We start from the raw sequence: 26,922 nt of genomic DNA, 5'->3' as shown, positions 1-26,922 counted from the left end.
CTGTATCATCAACGTTTGGATGGATGTCAAGAAATATTATCTGTGTTGAATTTGCAAATAGGAAAGTTTTGGTTAGAAGCTGTAGGTAAGAGTAGACTAGAAAACGTTTATAGAAGGAAGATATAGAGTTTTGGATATGATATTTAAATTCAGGCCTGACTATAAAATCCTTAGAGACTTCGTGCATCTGTTATTAAAGTATATGGAGTGATTAATATATTTTTTTTTTTTTGTAGATTTAAAGGTTTGATGGCTGACCACATTTAGATTCCATAAGAATAGTACCAAAATATTATTATAGACAATAGTAATATTTTATACTGGATACACTTATTGTAAGATTGATCTTTGAATTTATATTCAAATAAAAGCAGAAAGTTTAATGGTTTTGGTTTAAACTGCCATCGCTTTACTTTAATACGACGAGTCGAGTCTAAGTGAGTTATCTGTTTTAAAACATACCTACTTAATTAGTGAGCATTTCAGGAGCCTGTAAAGTCTAATAGAGCCATAGAGGGAAAATGACTTTACGAAAGGTAAAAATGATATTTACTTATAAATTAGTGTACCGTGAGGTTATATTTAAATGGAAAATAATCAGATTTTTACAACATATAGCATGTAATTTTATAATTGCAGGTCAAGAATTCAAATTTAACCGTTACTTATTGCAAAATATGTTAAGTAAGACTATATAAAGTAAACAAAAACAATTTTACAATTTTTCATTATACGTATCCCTATATTTTTATCTATATTATTTGTGCATATAGCTAGTATACATAGTCATACACGACATATCAATATGTTTATACATAAATGCACATACAACAATATCTACAGTTTATATTGGCTCGTAGTCTTGTTATTACTTACGACTGGATATCGTATATTATATAATATGTAGTTGTATATTAATTTTGTTTTCTTAAGGGACATTATTATCGGAGAAATAAAAGTAGTATTATAGTTGAATAATATATATATATATATATATATTACCTTTATTATAAAATGTACAATGGAATATTATATTAAAAAAATCCTTGTAATGTTAGTTTTTTTACGGGAGATTATATTGCAAATACTATAATTCAAATAAAAATACGACAATAGAAAAAGCAATATATATACATTATATTAGTTCTAGAGTTAAATATTATTGTTACTACATGCAAACTCAATTGTCAAACAGTATGTATACATTGTTACGATTCAATCGATTTTTGCATAAAAGATATTTTAGATTTAAGTCGATGTAATTTTACTATCGCAACGAACTCAATCTAAATAGACTATATAGTGTTAATTTATTATAAGCCTGAGACCTGGGTTTCTGAGTTATATTGTATATTATTGCAATTGCTTGATTCTTCCTATCCGATCCTCTTCCGCTGTTTGAGATCTATATCAAATCAAAGAAGAAAATACTAGCAGTATTATTATCTTTTGATGATCAAAATTAATTTTTCTTATTTCGTTTTCTAGTTACTACGTATAATATATTCAATATTGTACGTCATGATGACTGATGGGAATCATAATTTAATTTTAACTTTATTTTTCATTTATATACTATTATTGGCATCATTTAAATAGAATTTGCAATCTGTGGTTCAACATAGGAAATTTATTTTATAAATTTATTATAGCTCGCTCGAATAATTTTAAAATCAGTGCCTTTCGTGTAACTTGGATTTATTCAATTTACTATGAACTTACTGCCATAACATATTCTAAGTAATTAATGAAATAAACAATAATATGTTCTACAACATATTTTGTTTTATTTAAATATAGTTCACTGGTTGAGTAAATATATTATAAGGAAATTATTATAATAATAAATTGTATAACAAATAATAATATTAACTTCATTATTTTCTATTACATAAGTTTGTTATATTCGTTATTTTATTATAATAGAACTATTTTCATTATTTTTTCCGTTTTGTGATTAAGTTTTTTATTTTTATTTTATTACTCAAATTGCTTATAATTTCCATATCTAATTTCTCCATATTTATACAAAGCATTCAATTTAACACAATTGCGTAAAATTGAACTCGGACGAATACAATTACAAAACGCACGAGTGGCCGTTATGAGTGTTATGATGTTATGCAACTATAACGACTGCATTAAATAATGTCTGGACATTATATTGTGTACCGTAGTAACATAATTAACCATTGCGAGCGTATCGTTACTAATTCGGAGATTTGAGCTTAAAAATTGAATAATTTATGTAAACGCCAAGTAAACACTTGTAATGAAAATCTAGTTTATGTATATATTATATTATTATATACGTAATAACATAGAAAATTGACGAACTGTACGCTTAAACCACAATATTTAAATTGAACTATAGGTTTCAAAAAAGGTTATATTTAAACTGTACTAGGGTAAAAACAGGTAATTTTTTGATACTCTTTCAAAATATTCTACATAATAATTTATAAATATTGATTTTAGTTGACAACTGTTGAATCGTAGCTTGATGTATATGTCAATTGATTTAGTTTTAATATTACAACGACATTTTAAGTACACGCAATATGACTTCGTAACTTCGCTAATATACAGATATAAAGATAAAACATACAATATATATATATATATATATATATATTATTTATACACTACAGGCTGATTCTAAATACCCGTGACACGTTAAACGTTAAATAATGCCAGTGAATTTTTACCCTCTGTCTTAAATTCCGTCAAATTTAAACTACATAATTTTATCACATTTATTTGGATGATTTTGATCAAATATTAAAAACATGTCTAAAATGTAACTATAATAATATTAATAACTATTCAAAAAACCCCGTGTGAGCAATTTCTTTTTTAAACACCCACATTGTCTTTTATTAATATATATGTATATAAAACTTCAATAAATATTTTTTTAATACAAGTTAGGTATAGCATTTCCAACTCAATTTGCATGCAGGATGTAATTTCTTCAAAGAACGACATGGGCTATATTTAACCACTGTGCTAAAAAAACCTGAGCAATGAAATGGGTATACCGTATACCCCCTGTGGCGATAAATGTTCTATTTTATCGTGAAATTTTTTTTAACAATTTTTTTTTTTTTTTTGAAAAGAACCAATTTTCCCCAACTGAGTGAAGTCGATAATACAGTTATCTACGCGTGTGTATACACTATACAGTATATACAGTTGACTCGTTCGCAGCAGTGGGTATATTGGAGGAAGAATTATAGGAACGGCGGTCATAGGACGATGGCGAACGGGAGGGTAGAGGCGTTGACAGCGGAGTAGTCATGTCCGAGCGCCGGGGTATCCCAGAAATGTATGTATCCTGCTCAAACCGTGGTGTGCGGCATGGCGGATATCCGACGACGGCAGCGTGTCGACAAATATTTTACCAAGTCGGCCGGGGCAAAGACAAATACGTTACGTCTGTATATTTTTTGACGAGAAACAAAAAAAAAAAAATAATAATAATAATAATAAATATATATAAAACAACAACGCTTATAAAGACACCTGCGCAGAAGACTGTACACGGACAATGATAGCCCGCCGTGTTAGGACAGGTAATGAGGTGTGAGGTGTTACAGAATCACACAACAAAGAGTTATACAATAACAACAATAATAATAATAATAACAATAACGACTGACTATACAATATAATAATAATAATAATAACAATCGTAGTCGTCGTCGAATTCGTCGACTGCGTATACCTACTCGACTCCGTATAATGGTCGTCGCCGCCTGGTAATAACAATCGAAGATTATATTTTATTTTATTCTTTAATTTTTTTTTTCTTCATCTTATCCATCTCTTTCTGTTTATATGTATATATAATATAATATTTTGTTCCCGCGATGTGTGTTTCTCTCACAGTCTCTATGTACCTAGCCACGTAGGTACATATACACGTTTGTACAAATGGTTTACTTATATATATATACAGCGGTGGCATTGAAATCGTAGACGACACAATATACATATATATTTATACGTACAACAAAACAACAAACATTTCGTCTCTTCAAACGTAACGAAATCAAAGCAAACACAACAATGGGAAATTTCATTTGTAATCGGTTCCAGAACACCCCTCCAACCACAACCCCCGAACATATCTATATATTATAATATGCCTCTCGACCACGGAACTCTGTCGTCCAAAATCAACTCTGGCACAGCTTGTATCCGTGTACCTATTGAAAAAAAAATAATAATAATCGTATATATATATAAATGAGTGTGTATCTACGTGTAATATATGATTTTAAGTGTTCGGGCGCTCGAGGAGCAGCTTCACGCTGGTAAAACTAAACGTATAATATGATGAATATAATATGTACCTATACACCCGCGAGTACAAAACGGTTCCCTTTTGCTCGCCGCCGATGACTGAGCCCGGAGCGGACCGCGCACGTGTAACGGTGTTGCGCTTCCCAAATGATGTACATCATCTGACCGCATCTCTGATAATCTATAATATTAGTACGTACGTATATGTTTCCCAATAAACAATATTTGTAATTTTAAACACATTAACGTTTAAATACATTTTGTGATAGCTAATTTTTTTAATATACAAGGTAATTAACATTTAATTCTACTTGGTGGTCTTTATTATAATTAATATGATTTCAATGTATATATATATATATTAACATTAGAATTCTGTTAACGGATTCGTTGGTTATGTGTGAAATGTACATGTTTCGCTACTATTTATGCACGACTAATTATTGTGAAGCTGTAAATTATGTATAAAACTCATTATTCGTCATAATTATATTATATCGATTTTATATACATTTTTAAAGTTATTATTTTAGAGTTTATAGTTTATGATATTGGAATTGCATGATAGAAGTTAGAACGTAACTAATCGTACAATTGTAAATACACTTGTTATGCGATTGTGACATTTAATGAAATATTACTAATTTAATTCCAATACCTATACATAACATTTATTATTTAGTTACATAATAATTAAGTTTTGAATGTTTCGATTGTAGGTATAATAATATATTGTATAGTATCTATACCAACTATGTATACAGTACATGTATATATTCTATTCGATAGGTATTGTTAAGTATTGGCACGTGTGAAAAAACGTGAAATGTATATACACAGTGCGTTATAGGATATAAGTGGGATTGGCACTCGGAAGATTTACGTGTTGATGACGAGGGGGTTTTTATGAAATGACAAAATTTTTTTATCTTCATATGAATTTTTTGTGCGGCTTAATGTTTGTACATGTACAAACCCCTGTTGCTGGGATACTAGAATTTTAGCAACATTATAAATCCTTCTTGACCGTAAGAAACGAATAAAAGGATAACAATATGGTAACCCAATTCTAAAATATCGTGGTTATTGGTTATCATATTGTAAGTTCTCAATGACGAACTGACCAAAAGCTCTGGTATACACAACTTAAATTCTTGGAGATCACAGCTAACATGTTTTAACTATATTCAACCGTGAACCGATGATGTACTTATTGATGAAAGAAAGCCACATAATTTGTGGTTGTTTGTAGCCAAAAACAGGAAGCGGTTGGATAGGCCTCGTGATCTTATAAGAAGTGCAATACTCGAGTTCAACTGGTATTCAACTGGTACAAGGAAAAAACTTTTTCTTCAGTGCGTTGGTGGTCCAAAGGTGACACTAATACAGTCATGGTATACCAAGGTCGCGCTTGAATTTCCGTTGTCTTTAAGTAGAAATTGGCACTAAAAAATAAGTCAAATAAATAAGAGTTGCAGATTAAACATGGATACACATATGTGGGAATCATGATATATTATTATATGTAGGTATATAGGTATTTATAATGTACTAATGTGTATAATAGAAATTAAAACTACAGCAGAATAGTTAAAAAATAACTAAATATTTTTCCTAGAAGAATTAACCCTGGTTTAGGCCTTATGAGTTATTTTCATACTTTTATAAATAATTTTTGTTGTATACATGAGAAATGTTTTATAATATTATACGCCTCAATGCTGTAGGTTGGGTTGTTCGCAAGAGGCAGAGAAAAGGGAACGTCAGAGTTTTCGTACTCAGACGAGAACATTTTTTTATATATTATATATATATATATGAGTATACATACAATAATATTAATGTTATTATATTCAAAAAGTCACGTAGAATCGATTGGACAAAAGAAAAAACCACGCGCGATCGCTAAAAAGTAATTTCCCTTTTAAATGCAATCGGAATAATATTTTCCGGATTTATTTCATACACATATATAACAATAATAATATAGTTCCCGCCTTTACGGCGGCGGCGGCGGCGACGACGACGACTACGACTTCAGTAGTTCATTTCCACGGAGCGGCGGTGTTCAACACGCCGTGAACATAAAGTGGCTTTTCATTATTATTTTTGAAACGTTATTATGTAATATATATATTTATATCTAAACATAGGATGATGAGGGTGCACGACGCGCGTGCACGATGAAAAGGCTGCAGTGCGCGTACACGGCATGGCTTTTATTTTTAAATCGAGCTTGAAATATAATTTTACTTTTCACAGAGCGTGTACCCGATTTATTTTGCGAAAAAAAAAAACGAACACCGCCACCACCAAACACCAACCCCATCGGCCATTCATAACGTTCATCAGAACTATATATATACATATAAATATATCTCGTGGTGGTTATATGCGGTATACATAATACAGCTGTGCGGAAGATGCGTATATATATACGCGGCAATAATAACGACAATAATGACCCCGATAAAGTACGACGAATCAAGTTCCGGTCGAAGGGCCCCCGCGGCCGCCGTCGCGCGACAAACCGCCCTCGACAGATACAATAATATTCTAATTAAATAACAATTTTTATCGTTCACCCTATGCGCGTGTATAACGCGTTAGCCACGGTTCCGCGATGGAAACGAACAATAATTATTACGACCTCCGCCGCACTACTCGCTGCTACGACAGACTATTATACAATACCTATATAAAACACGATGTTTGATGTATGTACTATATTATATATATATACTGCTACGCGACTACCCTTTTCACGTCCGTCGGGTTTTCGGATCGTTCTGTTCCTGTGATAATGTTCCGGTTTATATTATATTGGATAATGTATTACAATAATAATGCAGGACGTACGTGAATATTGTATGTGTTTTTACAAAGGACGATGTTATACTAGAAGTTTTCAACTGATAACGCTAACACTAACACTATAAAAATGTATTCGTAACTATGTTATGGTTAGTTAAATATATAAGTCGTTACCACGTCGAATTAAAATAATATTCTATTTAAAATTGTTCCAGTATGATATACTCGTATTATTTAATATTATAATTTTTACTATAAAAATAAACGGAATACTTTATCGAGTTTATTGAGATAAAACTATACGGTTCGAGAATTCAAAATTAAAAGATTTAATAATTCGGATTTTTTATTTTTTGTTCCGATTTCTATTTTCATTGTCATATAACTTTTTAATATATTGCAATTGAATTCGATTGTTAAAATATACTATTTATATCTTACAACAGTTATTAATATTCCCGCCACGTTATTTTATTATTATAATAATGTGCTATATTGTACATTATATTTTTATTATTCCGAATACAAATTAAATCTGGTATATAATATATATATATATATATATATATTGTATTTGATTTCGGTACACTTTTTTTATATTATTATGTTATTTGTACTTACAATGAGTTTCTACTCGTACAACAAATTATTTCGTTTGCAGGACATGGCGTTTTTATTGTTATCGATTTTGGATGATTTCAGTGAGCACGCTGCATATTGTATACTACATGGTATATATATATATATATATACTTGAATACGCATTAATAATATGTAGTACCAAATATACTTCCAAAGAACTATTATATGGCAGTGTCCAACATTTGACGTTTTCTGTATATATATATGTACTACGTGCCTATACATGTCTTTAGTATATATATATATATATATATATATATATAATATAAAAAGAAAAACACACTGCATATGACGCGACGTCCTCATAAAAATTTTAATCGCGGTCGAACGCCTTCGATATAATAACATAACTTCTAAGTATATATATAGTTATACACAATAATATACCGGTATAAATTACGCGCATCGCTCTCCACTGCAGTGATTCGGATCCGTGTCATATATTCATACATACATATATAAAGGTGCACAAGTCACAACCGTGAGGGGTCGAGATACACCGACGTCTGAAAAGAAAACACGTCTCGGATCACCTGGACACACGGTTGTCAATTATCTGTCAAACCATGTGTGAGATTAGGTTAACCCGTGCGTATAATACTCATATATAATATACATATAGGTCCACATGCTGCAGCCGTATACCATAATATATATGTATAATATTATGTATATGTATTGCGCCGGTATAATATGACGGAATCAAAATTTGCGCCTGACAAAACGGCCGCGACCATCACTCGCTTCGCCGTTTTACCATTATATATACACCGACTCTTTATTACGATATAATAATACGTATTGTCGTCATAAATATAATTTATATAATGTATTATAATTATGTACGCCGACGACGCTGAACATCGTTTTACAGACTTTAAAAGGTGCATTCAGACGTTGTGATTCGATTTTAGTATATACATATTACATATTATATACTACATTATATATAAGTACTATATTATATTATATTAAGTGAATTTGATTTGATCAACCTGTCGAGATTGTATTTTATATTGTATGTGTTCACCTAAAACGAAAAATGTCATCGGTTTACAAAAAGTTTTCGAATTGTATTGGCGGCGAAAGAGTTTTCGTTTCAAGTCATCGACGTGTCCGCAACGTGTTATTGTTATTGTATCGCGCCGAATGTGAATTTATTCGCGATTATACGTATTATTATTGTTTACGGTGCATTCAGTCATATGTTATAAAACATATGAATATAATGATATTTTTTAATTTTCAGAAAAAAAAACAATTTCTGTCTATAATAATATACAACGCTGAAAGTTTATACTATTTTATTTTATACCGTTTGAATTGTAATCGATAACAATCGTGTCATTACCTTCGACTCACCAATACTTAGGTATTTCAAACACATATAATACATCAGTCAATACGTTCTATCAGTACCTATATGTATATTGTAATACGTAGATATTCGTGTTTTTTTGTCTGACTCAAAAACCGTTGTAAACGCGTCAATAATAATGTATATACTCGGTCGCAGAAAACCAAAATTGATTCGATAATAATAATATTGGCATGAAAGATCATTATAGAAAATTAGGTAAATACAAGGTAAAACATAAACCAACGTTGTACGAGACGAACTGACGTTGCCGACGATTCCTATGCCGAATCAATAGCTGTAATTAACACGGTTTTATCGTACATACTGTTTTTTCATAGTTATTTAAATATAACTCATTCGTCTTATGTTACGTACCAAAAAAATTGTCGATTGCTGCGTACACGCATATACACAAGCGACCAGCAACACTGGCATTATAGTTTACACAAATACTGCGCAAAGAAAAGAAATACAATTAAAAAAAAAAACATAATATATACATGTATTAATAGTGTTTCGGGTAGGTATTATATCAGTATATACACATACACGATATACTATATGTACATTATAAAATATATTCATATATAATATAGTGGGCGGCCAGTGGGGTCCGCCGCGTGCGTGTACATAATAATATTAATAACAAAAATACAAATGATACGATTATTGTGCAGTGACGTATATATAATCGTGCGCGTGTGTGTGTGTGTGTGTGCGCGCGTATACGTTCATATGGTAGTCAATCGAGTCGGTGTCGACCAAAGGGATTTTGTGTGTTTAGCTCAGCAGGGCGCGTTAAAGCGTCTCTCTTGTATAGTCTCGTGGGTCCATTGTGTACGGCATCGGGCGGCTAATACTCGGCGGCTGCTGTAAAGGACACACACAAGCCACCGGGACTTTGATTCGCAAAGCCGCCGCCGACTATCGGTGGTTGTCGCGCCTTTTACTCGCGCGCATTAATTATAATAACATTATCCACATAATAATATATTATAACATACGTTTCGTGGCTTCGAGCATCCGAACCGAATCGTTTTTATATACGATTTTACATTATTTATTATATTATATATCCTCAATATTCTATAGTCCTGTAGCGGAGTTACCACGTTTGCGGTTTAGTCATCCGTATGACCTTTATATATATATACATGTATAATCATACATGCGACGTCCCATAATATCAATATACATGGATTTCGGTCGCAATGGTGTTTATACTTTATATTTTGTATTATATTTATATATATATATACGTGTTAGTGTATAAAATCTATTCATTTCGATTTCGTACACTTTACATTGTTGTCTATATATTATATATATGTATGTGTGTGTGTGTAAATTTCAGTTCAGATAAAATTATTTAACCAATTACCATCGCGGTATAAGGTATTAAACATGTAGAACTACCATTATATATTATAAGTTCAGTAAACGATATATATTTATTTTACAGGTGTAATATTGCGTATAAAAGGTAAACATATTTGTCCCGAACAATTTCTTACTTCCGACCGTCTGGTTATAAAATATTGTGTACAATGTGTACATAATAACATATAATAGGTGTATTGTATAAATATACATTAGATTCATTACACTTTCATACTATAAATATTTTCGCATTATTAGATAATGTGTAAAGTATAATACATACACCTATATCCATTGGATATTGCAGATTAAATATACAATCAATAATGAACTATCTTATACCGAATTACGACTGTTGAAAGTTTACTACAAAAATTATATAATATAAATTAGTATAATATATTTAAGCCACGCATTCTCAGTGCCATCGAACTTTGTAGCTAATATAGTTTACCATATATAAGTATAGGTATACCTAGAAACAATATTATAAATTAAAAAATATATTATATTACCGCATTATTATTCCATATTCACTTATAATAGTTATCGAGAATATTGTGTTTGAATTTGTTTGCGTAGGTCTGGTGGATAGGGGGTAATATTTTAATATATTCTGTAATAAAAATTACTTCTTATAATCGATTGTTATTATAATGTACAATGTTTTTCAGCTGCCTTTTGCTTAATTTTACAGTAAACGAACATGACCGAGCTTGGAACGATTTATCATCAGACAATCTTTGAATGCCCGACTCGGCCTAAGTCGAATTAAAATAATGACTACGGAAATTACGAAAGGGGACGAAAAATTAATGTTATAAAAACTTAGACTCTTAGAAACATATTTTTTTTATTACCTTCGTTCTCGCCCTCCAAATGTATGTAATCAATCACAATTTGATCAGCACACTTTACCTAATATTAGCCTTGACTTATGATGTAACGACTTCCGATAGTTTAAAAATCATTAATGACTCTATAAAGGGGTGAGCACATTGTTCTACAACCCATTGTAACATATTTGAGCATCGCTGAGGAACCTTATTCACAGTGTTTTGCTTTTTTTATTTTTATTTTTATTATTCTTGTTTTTTTTCCAGGTTAATTAAAAAAAAGTTTTACAATTAATATCTGTGATACAATTTTAATCATAGGAGTTGACAATCTTATAAATAATGTATTTTATAGTGACAGAGTTTGGTATATTGAATAGTTGTTTATTATAATCCTACAACATTATTATAGATATGTTATTCTTATTTAAAAATTTAAAAATATAAACATTGTTTTGAAAATGTTTATATAATATTGCTGTCTTTTAGATATTTGGTTGAGTATCATAACCTGCTTACTAAAACATAAACAACTAGTTAAATAAATGTTGATTAAAACTATAATAATAATTTAACAAAGTATAATAAAATATAGTTGACTCTCGGTAATTCGATATCTCGAATAATTAAAATTCACTTTTAAATTTCCTTTTAAATTTAATGCTTAAATAATTATGTTAACTAGAAAATGAGTTGTGAAAGTTTTTAATACCTCAAAGTTATTTCATTAAAAATGTATTTTAACCTACGTATCTAAATTAAATTAATATGTACCTAATACTTATAATATTATAATGATAATGAAAAAGTTGAAGACCCACAAGGCACAAATACAACTCATCATAACAAGTGAAGAAGCGAAACTTGCTTTAATAAAATATATTGAAAATATTGATAGTATATATAGATGAGATTTATTTAAACAGTTATTTCCAGTTTTTTAAAGAATATAATTTATTGATAAAAATGTATTACATACTCGTAAACAAAAACAATTAATCATACATATTTTATTTAAAAATTCTTCTTTTGAAAAATTAATTTAGACGTATAAATTTAAATTTATGATAGTTTTTTAAATTTATACTATGATGCGTTATATATAAAATATAAAATAATTAGCAACTTTTATAATTAGCATCTGCATCAAATTTCTAAATTATTTTATCTACATTTATAATTAATATAATAGTTTTTTGATTAACTTATTTTATGTCTTATCTTTTACAGTGCACATATAACTATACCAGTTGTATATACATATCTGGAATGAAAACTATAGGTGTGACCAGATAAATTGTATGCATTTTATTATTATGTTCACATTTTAATAACAATATATTATGATTACAATATTAGTATATGTTTTTATTAATTTACTGTGTTAAATTACGTAACTATTGTAGTATTACATTTATTTTAAGCGAATGGAAATTCTTCAATTTTACTCCATAAATAAGGTTTATTATAAACTTAGTGATTTTATTATTTAGTTTTATAAAATATTTAGTAAAGGGAATTATCATAAAATAAAAATATTGTTAAGTTGTAAGCTTTAATCGTATACTTGGACAATTAATTTTATATAGATATATACTAATATACTACATATTATATACTTTATGAAATGTAGATTTTGTGCAAAGCGCAATATAAATGTATATTAATTATGTTATATATATATATATATATAACTAACTATGTAAAACAAATATTTGTATGAATACTAAACAATTATATTACCAACCGACATATTAAGTGACTGCAGCTGCTGTGTACTGACTGTGGTATTTAACACTTGAATATTTATATGGGTTATGGGTTATTTTTTTTTAAAATTAAGTAATGGCCTTTAAGACATTAGCTTTCCAAGCATATTTTCCTCCATTTATTTCTACCCTCCATTGCTTTCCACATCACCATTATGCTCTAGATTTCGCCGCTCCTGCGTTTCTATATAATAACACTGCAATCCTCCCATTTTAAGCCAGGTCTTCCTAAAGGCCGCTTTCCCGTCGTGTTATTGTTTTTTTTTTACGGTTAAATTATCATTATCGATCCTTGCGATTTATCCGTCATGAATAAATACCCTGTTCATTTTAATCTCCTGGCTGAAATTTTTCTTGTAATGTAAGGGTATTGAAGAAGGTCTTGGAATTTCCAATGTTCCGGCACTTTCCAGTTCGATTATCCTTGCATGGTTATGGTATATAATAATATTTCATAGCGTAGCCGTACAGCGATTCATTTAATATCGCTACAAAGTAAATTTCAGTTTTTCACCTTCTGAAACACCTATATAGATATAATATTGTAATAAGTACCTACGCAATCGGAAAAACTTTTCTGTCGGATATCTCAGTTCTTATGATCAACCGCAGTAAAAGCATACCGCCGCAGCGTCGCAGCCACAACTATATAGTATTCATCGCAATGTTCGCGTGCGGGCAAACGTCTGTCACGTGCCCGTTGTAAATGGCCGACGCGCTCAATTTCACTATACGACTTTATATAGTGTACGTACTACATAGATCTCACTGTATATCGTTACATTATGCGCATATATATAATATACACAATTTATGTTATATTATTTGTACGTGTACTGTACAAGAGTTTTTATGATTTACGAACACGCAATATAGGTACATTCAATTTTGTTGATTATTATTATTATTTTTTTTTTTGAGACTATAATGTCAAATTCGTGATCGTTTTAAATTAATGTTTTTTTCTCGAATAATTAGCGGCTCACTATGATATATATATATATATATATCGACGCCATTTGATAGCCTACATTTATTCTGTATTTGTGCTTAGCAAAGTATTGTTTCATTATATGACAATTGTTGTTAATTCGTTAATATTTGTTATTTTTTGTTATGTACACAATATAGGTTAGGTAACACAAAAATAGGGTTTTTCTGATTATTTAGTTTGATTTAGTATGTACATGTTATATCCAATTGATTCTATTCAACTATTAGGTAATAGGTATATGAATATTACAAATTTTTTTATTTGTAAAATTTGTACCTATTTATGTCAATACTTATTGTCTGATTTCAAACTTAAAAAAATTTCACAATTTGTGACCTTGTACACCGGAAGCAGGAACTATATGATTTACATTTAAAAGTCTATATAATGATGTATTTAATTATATAATTTGTCTATTCATTAAATTATGTTTAAATAAATATATATGTATATTATAGAACTCAATATATTTTATAAATAATATTTATCATAATAAACATATAAAATATTATATGATATAAACATTAACTGTTTACAGTGCTGTGTACTAGTGTACATAATAATATACATCTATCTAGGCATGATATGAAATAATAACACACTAATTATTATAATTCAAATTATAAATGTTTTTAAAAACTTTCTTAGCAGGAAAGACCTACAAAACACCATTTTGTATGTTCAGATAATATCACATTCGTTTTTAATATGTGTGCATTTATTTTAAATGTGCTTATCAAATCATCATCATAATAGCGAAAAATCTCAAAAGATGAATGTTATTAAATTCTTGGTATCTTGCATGATATCTTTCACAAAACAATGAAAATATTCCATAACTAATATCACTATCTATGTTGTGAAAATTTCAATTCTTTATTGAATACGATTATAGTCTAGAATCTAGATAATATTTGTCGTGTATTATAATGTACATCTAATTATTTTTGTAATTATTTTCTTGAATGTTATTATGTAAATGACATATAGATCTATTCAATAGTACCTATACCTATAAATGTTTATCTATTAATTTTTTTTATTTTAATGATATTGATTATTTATTATACAATATATTATACTTTCAATTAAAAAAAATAATATATATTTTCAATTGACTGAATTAGCGTTTGGATTTATGATAATCATATTTTTAGTTGCAGTAGTGGACTATAGTATGACAAATGTTTTAAGTTCTTGTTAATTTGATATACTTGAAAGTTTAAAACAATAAAATAAACTATTTAAAAAATGATATGTATATTACTATAAATCGAAAAATATTTTTTGTAAACATTTGTGGAGTTTAAAAGTTAGGAAAGTTCACTTTGCGCGCGAGCATGTGAAATATACTTGGTTTCTGCCGTTTATATTTTATACAATAAGCTATATATATAATTTAACTTAAAATTTTACCAATAATTTGATTATTTATTATCATAATGAAGAAACATAAATACATTTAGTATTAACATTTTTTTGTAAAAGGACATTTTTAAAATTTTTAAAATATCAGATTGTATTTTATAATGTAGGATAGTATGAATTTAAGCACAATTAAGGTAATGATGAGCGAACATCGGTCAGTTGATGGATACATAATTTAATCAAAGTTTTTATTTTAACCTTTATTATTGCGTTACAATTCCTTAAACAATTTTATAATATGAAAAATATCTCAATAGTCAAAATGAATATCTTAATGCATTATAAAGTTATACATAATTGTTATGTTATGCGATTTATGAAATTTATACGATATAGATCTATACGTAAACATAATAATTAATAAAACAATTATATTATTCTTTTAACTCGATAAACACACTTATACTCAGCCACTTATAATGTGTATTGTGTACTAGCTATAAAAATAAGTATATGTACTCACGGTCACTGTGATTTGATAACTATATGTAATTCACTTCAGGGTTTCTAATTCAGTTTAATTGTTGATACGCTATAAATGAACAATACAAATTTACAATTGCATCAAAATATAGTTTTTCAAACAAAATAAACACACGTACCTATATAAAGTCATCGTAAATAATATTTGCTTTTATATTCAACTAAGTAATACAGTTTTTTATTATTCAACCCGACAACACCTAATTATGATAAAAATACTTAAAACAATTGTATAACATCGCATATTTTGTATATATGTACTAAATATATTATATTAATTAGATAAATAACTTTTAACATTTGTTGTAAGGATTTACGTCACGTGTAATGTTTAAAAGAAACCACGGTGAATAAATATAACTCATTAACAATGAAATAATAAAATATATAATTTGTTAGTAGCATCATAATTAAAAATAATAATTGTTACACAGTGACGTTATTCCACCATAACATATAAATTATAAATAAGATGCCTACTGAAATATACGTATATGATATTAAAACTGTAATGATAAATTCTTAGAAATGAGAACTGAGAAGTATGATAAGTTTTACTCCGAAATCATGTACAAGTTTGCTCTGATAATTATATAATAATAACGACCAAGTGTGATGGTATCTTCATATAACTGCAGTATAGACAGTAGTCATCGTTGTATCAAACAAAATCAAAATATTTATATTTATTCTATTTCTATATTACCACTTATACTGTATAAAATGCTCATTATTATCAATGTTTATAGTTAGTAAGATATTTTTTGACATAAACATTTAGTATTTTTGTGTGACCATTCGTATAAGATGTTATAATGTATAATAATATGAAGGTTAAAATAATATGTACCTACCTATATAATTTGAAGATAAAACGTATGTATGTGATACCTGTATATATGTATAATCATATCAGTTCTACATTTTTTGCGTCGATAAATATTTTTTATTGCCTGCAAATAGCCGCGATAAATTGAATATTATTTCGTTGAACGATGAAAAATATTCGTATTACCGAAATTTATAATATAATAATTACAATATATTATACTGCACGGTATATATTCTAATTTACAAGCGAGTAATTCGTCGAGAATACGGTTTTGATAGCCTTACCATCGTATTATATTATATTATAGTATAATATGTAATATACCTATACGCGTATATGCATAATATTAATATATATATACAATATAATTTATTCAGACGTCATTTGCATTCGAAAGGAAAACTCGTGTGTTGTTTACCACCGTTTCGTCGTCGTTGCCGTCGTTTTCTTCTTCTTCTTCTTCTATATATATTACCTGCTCTGTGCGTATAGGTGCTCGCCGTGCATAATATTACTCTCCGTCCGGGCATACTAAAAACGGTCCTCGCCCCTCAGCATCTGCGGCTCTGTTGTGCCGGTGTGGTTTCTCTTTCCTAACCGATCGTCGGCGATGTCCATACGAAATAATATGTATTTTATAGGGCAACAACTGCATTGTAAATAACCGATTAATACAAAGCGAATACGTCTGGTAGCGGCAATAATAATTTTCGAAACGAGCATAATATAATATAATATAATATATTAAATACGCGTTATGATGTGTACTATATATACAATATTATATATGTGCGACGGTCCGGGTGAATCTAGAGTCGTTTATTTTTCTCGTTTTCTCTCCGATTCCTTTTCAATTATTACGGCGCCGGGGAATGGGTTTTATCACTTAAAAAAAAAAAAACGTTATACCGTATTATGTGAAATAGTATTCGTATGTAATATATAGGACTAAACACGCTTTAGTCGAACGCGGAGCGGACGGCGCACAAAGAAAAATCGTCATAAATATGAAAAACACGGGAAAGAACACACACACATAATATTATTATCGTGACCGGCTGCGACGGAGTACACGGATAGTTTATCCGCGCGGGGTGTTTTATTAGTATTACTATGTATACTATTAATAATGTATAATATAATAATAATGATAAGCGTGCGTATACATCTATTATAGACGGTGCGGATCACGGTGAAGTACGACGACGTTAACTATGCGTATGGTCCCAAATGACAAAATATTATCGTACAACACGAGATACAACAGAAGAGCACGACAATTATTATTATTATTACCATTACAATATAATACAATAATGGTTATTATGGTAAAGCGAATATTACTCGAACGCACATAATTCACCGCAGAGGTCGCCTGCACTATAGCTGCATATACCTACTATATACGCTATTTAGACAACGCGTATACGTAATGTATGGGGTTGAGTATATTACGTTATGTATATTATTATAATCGTATCGTTTCTCATACGTTTCTTCGTAGAAAAACATATCTCCGTCATAGATATATAGGTGCATAGGTGACTATATGTATAAATATATATACATTACGCGTCAGTTGAACGTACTCGTACAGTGTATAATATTGTATATATAGGTACGAGTCATAGTGTTAAATCATTTAACTATTTTACCCCATCGCGCACCTCACACACCAGCCATTATATCATAAACCCAGCTATTAATTCTATATGGCGGTAATCTATGCATATTCTCGTTAACGGTAATAAATATCATAGAGAACGTTTCTGAAAATTAATAAAATACCGCAGCATACGCTATACACATAGCATACACGTATCTGTATAATATTTTTCTTTTCTCCCGAAAAATAATTTTACTACCGAACATCCTTGACGGCCGTACCTACCGCAGAAAACGTGTTCAATGAAAATTGGTACAAATTTTTATATTGTAATAACGTAAAATAAAAGAGAAATATGAACGCCGATGAAGCAAATGTGTCATTTTAGGGGATTCTTCCCTACACTATTATATAAGTGCTGAACAATGTTATCTAAGATAACTTAACACCTACTAAATTCAAATTTTTAAATGTTCGAGTCGTTCGAGTAAACAATTTTGAAAGTTTTCCAATATTTGGAGGAATGCAATAGCGTAATTTTAATATTTGTTTGTGGTAAGTGTCAGGTTATAACATTCTCTAGCACTTGTAGAGAAAAATCTCCTAAGAATAATCGGTACATTTCCATCATATTTTAATATTTAACTTTCATGATTGTTTTTTTTTTATTCTATTATTTTTACATTATTACAATTAATATCAATTAAAATTTTTGTTTCAGAATAATCGGGGCAATAAACTATGGAATAACAGGAATATTTACACAAAACCAGTTTTTGATAAAACCTTTTTGGTTTATTTTTTGCCACTCAATAATGAATAACTGTAGAAACTTGATATTTTTCATTATATATTAGCATTTAATACATATGAAATAATTATTAAAATAAATTTGCTTTTTTTTGAATTATTTATAAGTATGTATTTTAAATTTTCAAGTTTTTCAAGGTTTTTCACTATTAGAATTTTTTGGGTAAAAAAAGCTTAAAAAATATGTACTCGGCCATTCATAAATTGCTTCTAAATAAATAGAATATGGACTATTAAAAATATAGTCACAATATTTGTATAAGCGAATAAAGTTCAAATTGTAACACATAATTGAATACAAATTTACTGTGGCTTTTTCATTATCGAAATATAGTTGATACCTATACAATACATCTGAATACAGGATAGTATCTATAGTAACCTACTTGATCATTTAGTTTTTAAATTTAAATTTTAACTTATGAGAAGTTTTTTATGAAATGTTCAAGTTTATTTACTTAGTACCTACTGCAAATTTTTTATTGATGTTTATAGAGAATAATTCCAAAAACTTCAGTCTATTAATTATAAATAGTTCAAAATGTATAATAATTAAAATTAAAATTATAAAATGAATAAAAATGGTAAGGTAATAACAATAAGTAATATAAACATTCTGTGAAAAATGTTTAGTATCAATATGGTTAATGGTTATAAGTTTAAATATAAGAAGAAGAGCAATTTTGTCAGAAAGTGGTTTCGCGTAAAAATTCCATAATATGCATAGGTTGTATCCTACAGATTTTGTGATTCTATTTTTTCATTAATTTGGTTGTTAATTGTTATGGTAACGTAATTATATTATTTATAGGTTTCTAGTAGCAACCTATATAGGTAAAACCTATACTGTTTCACGATTATGAAAAAAAGTCGTATTCAATCCAAAAACAGATTTATTTAAAAAATGTTTATGAAATATTAAATAACATAAAAGGTTGATGGTTGATGTTAGTGCTAATCAGGTCTCCGTCAATTGCCTTCGTGCAAAGTGGAAGTGAAATTGATTCGTATATGCCATTATACTATATGGTAAATCACCGTTTCGTAATACGCCATTAACATTTAATATGTATTAAATGGGCCCCAGTCTGTAAGTCCATACTATTTTCACCGTCAGTGTAACCCTTGCAAGGTATTATATTGTCTCCTGTTTCCCCTGCTAATTTATTTCCGCTTCTTTGATGCTCCATCTCGGTTGCTTAACTCCTAATTGTTGACAAAATACGAGACTTGTCTTCAGTTGTATTACTGGCCGTCACCTTCTCCTAGACCGCTCTAGACGTATCGAAAACGTTCGACTCGCCATATCATACGCGACTCACTGTGGTAAATGAAATATACGTTTTAAAAAATCGTAATATCGTTTTTCGCACTATTCGGTCACATACAGACCAACAGACAAACACACGCGCGCGCGCGCTCGCTCGCAGATACGCGGCACGCATAGAACAATAATAACAATAATCAATGGTAAACAAATTACAATTATTCATATACAATGAGATCAAACGAACGCGGACACCGACAGAGAGTTCCCGCGAGTGTATATTATATGCACACCCATATAATACATTATAATGCTTATGTACATGTATGTATGTAGGTAGGTAGGTATATAACATAACGTTATATCTATCGGTCGGCGGTGACGGTGATTGGGTTTATATTATTGTTATTACTATTATATTTTGGTTGTATAATGAACGAAAACAAATTATTGTTATTATTAATTTTATTTTTTCGATTACTATTATTCGCCGAACCAACGCGTAAGGTTTGATCGTACAATATAATAATTGTGAGTTTGTACACAATAGCCGATTCGGATACGTAGGTTAACATACGTACCTATAATACGTATAGATACATTATTATACATATTTATATAGTGTGCACTCGTGATGTATATATATACAGTGTACCTATATACATAGCCGCAGATATAATTGTTTAAACTTATTACAGAAAAATATTACTCTATCGCATAATATAAGATATAATAGAACGAGCGAATCACGTGCGAATCTTATAGATATACCTACTAATGATAATAACGGTGAAAAATTCGATTATTTTTTTATCCCTAGTGTCGTCTCGGCGGCGTTTAATACACATCAATCGACGCGCGCTCATTCGGCTTTCGGCGAACCCGAGCAAATATTTGAATTTGCGACAATAACAATATTATTATTATTATTATTATAGGTATGTTATTGTTATTGGTTATTACTGTTATTAGTTATTACTTATCACGAATTGTACCCATTACAGAACACGTGATGCGGATATTTCGACTCAAATTGATCGTTACCTTAAGAGTGTTTATAATATAATATGCTCTCATACTAAGAACGATAAAGAAATGACTCGATCTGCTGATCTAATTTTGCTTTAATTGGGATCTGAAGTCTAAAACTCCAAGAAATATAAAAACGAGCCTAACCTGAGATTGTACGTTTTGTTTAATCGGAAACATTTACTACCTAGGTGTATAAAGCCACAATTTCTCAATTTGGTCAAACCACATAGTAGGTCTAATCTCTAATACTAATTATCGTGTTAAATTGAATTGATTAACTAATATTTTGTACTTATAAGATACTAAAAATGATTTCTATCTGACAGTGGCACACATCAGTGGAAGGATTAAGGAGTTATTCTATAAATGTATTTCTGAAAATTACTCTTCCCCTCTAGTATCAAAAATATTTAATTTCGAGAAATATATTATTATTATAACTCACTAATATCGAATTAACCGTGAAGAATAAAAAAATATGATTATTGTACAACTTTCTAGTTTCTATCATCAATCTTTATGTTCACGCGATTTGACGAAACCCATATTTCTTTAAATTATAATAATATTATCTTACAACACTTAGTATAATTTAGAATATTTGTCCAAAAACATTAATCTATTTCAAATTTGAAATAAATAAATAGTCTTAAAATTAACCAACAGTTTAAATAATAAATCTATATTTTTTATTTAATAATTTTATATTTTATTATTAGATAGTAGTATTTAATTTAAACAACTTTTATAATCAGTATATTTTATTTAACTATATTTATAACTATTTGTAACTTTATTTTTATTACTTATATTTTATTTTCATATTACGATAAAACGATGTTATGTTTTTTTAATAATATTTTTACATATCAAATTAAGTGATAACTACTTTAATAATCATCTGACTTATTCAAGTATACCTTTTCATTCAAGTATAAGAAAGTATCCTATGTCTATATGTTATTAAAATGTCCATTTTCTTTATCAGCAATATTTTCTTTTGAAATATTTCCATGAATTAACAAAATTATAGCTTATAGGTAAGTACCTACTACTTATAATTATTTACTACAGATTCTCCAGTCCGTAAGATGAATCAGATGACCAACAAACATGTATATTAGAATCCATAAAAGAGATAAGTACAAATGACTGAAAATTGTTTATATAATAATAATAAAAAAAAATATTTTTTTTTGTAAAAATGTTGTTTTGTGACGATTTAAAATTATATTAAAGTAGTATTTTTTTTTAAGTTAGTGTCTTATTTTAAATGGATCACCCTGAATATGAAATATTGTGTCGATTCATTATATATTTATTGAGGAGATTATTGATGAATATTAAAATTAGTCCTTAAATAGTTATTATATAGAAATAGTTTAACTAAATAAGTGTAAATCATAATTTCAACTCTTTTACTCAGTAATATAATTAATAAAAATAATTATAATGACAAAATTCAAGTTTCAAGCGTTACATTTATTAATTTTGAACTTGTTAACTACACACGTTAGCAGATACCAGCTATATCGTATGTATCTATGCACGCATATACCATAATATAATATACCCAATACGAATTACTGATAGAGTATATACTTATGCATAATTAGACATTGCCATAAGAAATACTGTATGTAATAAGTGCAGTATACGTAATATCGTCGTCTAATCGTTTTATGCTATTTCTCAAACAAGAAGAGGGCAAAATCGTTTTTAAGGTGAAAAACGCGTATTTTACCCACATCAACATACGTATAATGTACATAATATATAATATAATCTGTCGGCTCCCGCGGCGGTGGACTGGAAAAGAAAAAAAATCGACCAAAAAAAAAAAAAAAAAAAAACAATTATTGCGTTTTTATTATTATTACCTAGCCTATTTGTACTTGTCATTGAGCACAAAAAAAACAATTATCGTCGCGGCGGCAATCCCTACGTCATATTATTATGTATAGGCACTGCACTATTATTGTGGTGTGGCGGCGTACATCGTGTTCAATGTTCGTTCGTGATGTGTATAGGAGCGCGCGCGCGCGCGACCGCTCGCGTCCATTCTCAGTGTAATTACACGGGGTTGTCCGATTTATTATTACGTTTGGTTTTATACTTACATACGTAATAATTGCATGTATATATATTATATATAGCCCGCAGTAGGCTAAGTCTGCGCACACTACTCTGTATATAATATATATACGCGCGCAACGACGACGGACGGGAGCACAGACCCATTAAGACCGAATGACAGACGGACGAGAGATATTACACTGCACGAAGCGCATCATATATACCTATATGTGTATACATTTATATATATTAATAATAATATACGAAAAAAAAGTATATTAAATGTACTCATGTACAACTATAATTCATATTATGCTCGCTTAAACGGTTTGTGGCCTTATACGCGGCGGCGTTGGTGGTAATTACGTTGTGATTTTTTACGACGCGAACGCAATGAGACAGATACATTAATATATATATATACATAGCGCGAGCGTTTTTATACCGCCGCCGCCGCCGCCATTTACACAAAGGTACTGTAATAACGCTTCCCCGAGGGCACGTGGGAGAGACATTCGTGCAATTGAAAAATAATATGATTTCACGGCACTGCGGCGGCGGCGGCGGCGGCGGCGGAGACGACGCGAATGTGTACCTCTGTATATAATAATGGTCGTGTTTTCCGCTCCTCCGCATCACCAGCGCATTATATTATGGGTATAATATGAAAAAAAATATAATAACATCAACTTGCAAAATGATTATTTCCATACACAACCTATGTATCGCCGGAATCAACAGACATAGTTTTGAATATAATATGTATACATAATAATATATAAAACGATATATTAATATCATAAATAACTTCCACATATAGGTAAGTTTGAAAATTATATTCAAACAAATGTTATAGAACTGGTGACTTTGATATGAGTAAAAATAAAATTGTACGTCAATGACAAATTTAACTTGAACAATATAATATATTGTCTTGTTAAATGATTTTCTATAAAATGGAAAATATCTAATATCATTGTTCGTAACTCTTAGGACGTTTGAATTTTTTGACTACATTACTTGCGTTATCTTTTGTATTATTAGCAGAATATCGTGACATTATAATATAGAACTCTATGATTTTTACGTAATAATAATACATTTTGAACTATGTTTTAGTAGTTTCTATGATAATTTATAATTTTTCATAAATAGCATTTAAATAGCACTTACTTATAATTTTAAGAATGGGAATGAAGTTCTAACATCTGGTAATCTGGTTACCTAAAACTCAAGTTTAATTCAAATATTATCTGTTTAATCACATATAAATTCATTATACTTTAATAGTTAAAAATCACTAAATTAATGTAAAAATAATTAATTCATGACGTGTCATTATTAGTTATAATAATATGTAAATTTTTTTTATGATGAACGATTTATTAGATATATTATATAATTAATTATTTTATACTTAACTTAACTGCAGTCATTATATTTTCACTTACACAAAGTTAATATTTTTATTTTTAATGAAACTTTAAATTATTTAATTGTTCTTCGTAAATAAATAAATATTATTTATTTAAGGAGTTCACTATAGATTTTTATGTTATCAATTTATCATATGAAATTGGATTAATACCTTTAGGTACATAAGATTGGTACCTACCCACATAAGGAAGTCAGGAATATTGAGATTTTATATATTGATATATTTGTATCCTTATTCGTTACACGCAGTAACGGAGCCATGTATAATACTTAATATTTTACGATAGAGATTATTATATATTAAATGGTAAAATAAATTACTTTTCATTTATATTGCATTATTAATAATATAATAATAAAATGGCATTACGCCATTACAATACAACAAACTGACATTCCAATTAGGTTGCAATTTTCTGCTAATATTGCAATACCTTAAGACTGTGGGTATAAATATCAATCGCAGTACATTGAGTACGATTTTTCATACATTATCAAATGTAAACTGTAGTGAACTATATACCTCTGTTCTACCGACTACATTGCGATAATCACTTAGTCGCGGACGACGTGCGTCTTATATTTTATTATGCTAAACACATGTATATATCATTACCATCTTCGGACGTGTCCGGGGCTTTTAAATATACAATACTTCATACCATAATATGTATAATATATTAAACAGGTACAGGTTACCTGTTAAACTGCCTATAATGCGTGAGCTACAACTACAAGCGTGTGTAGACATTATCGGCAGGGTAGTAATAGACAATTTAAGATGTATTCACGATGATACTTATAAATTCTGTTCCAACAACTGTGCAGGAGAGGCCGAGGGTATATCATATTTCTAACCGTCACTATTATTCTTACCATCAGATGCACACATTATTGATATTACATCAACAACATTATAAGATAATCACGCGATCACTGAAATACACGTCTAGCTATAATATATGTTAAATAAATCGATAAATCAAAAATCTTTAATATTATTTACAGAAGTACACGATTATGATTTATTAATTTTAAATGATTACCTATGACTAAAGTAGTGTAATGGCATTGGGATCCATTACTATATTGACACTTTTGTCACTCTCATACACCAAAGATGTGTTATAATATAAATTATTATTTATAAGAATTATATTTTTTTCGATATCAAATGTTAATGAATAATTTGATAATTAATAATTATTTATAAGTACATATATTTTATAAACATATAGATAACCTTAACACTTAAAGTTGGGGTGAATAGTGATCACTGACCAGTAATAATTATTACGAACTTTCTTTAATAATCATTATATTATTATGGATTTTATTTGTTTTACTTAATATTTTTAAAGCATGTCATCAAAAAAAAAATTATAAATGATAAACAATACATTTAATTAAAAATTATATCAAGTAATAATAAACAATTATTTATGTTGAATATAATACACCTATCACCTGATATAAATAGAATACAGTTCATATTTTGTTATATATAGTCTGTTTTTATCTTAATTCCTTTTACATAAAATGTTAATCAAAATTGTGCATCCTTGAATATTCATATTTATCGTTAGTCATTTTGAAGTCACTGCATGTAGGTCTCATTATTGCACTTATACATTTTATGTTATAAAAGAAGTAGGTATATATATTTTTCTTTTTTAATATGATATTTATATTTTGAAGATTCGTTATAATGTTGCTAGAATATGAAAATATATTTGATTGGCGATTATCAAATTACAGGTAGTAATAAGTTACCATCAAATATGCAGGTGTTAAAGGCTTTGTTTTATAATTTCAGAAAAGTGAAATTTAATCTAAAACAGAGTTGTT

This window comes from Rhopalosiphum padi, chromosome 4 (genome assembly GCF_020882245.1).
Source record: "Rhopalosiphum padi isolate XX-2018 chromosome 4, ASM2088224v1, whole genome shotgun sequence".
In the NCBI taxonomy this organism is placed as follows: domain Eukaryota; kingdom Metazoa; phylum Arthropoda; class Insecta; order Hemiptera; family Aphididae; genus Rhopalosiphum; species Rhopalosiphum padi.
This window is presented reverse-complemented; position numbering follows the sequence as displayed.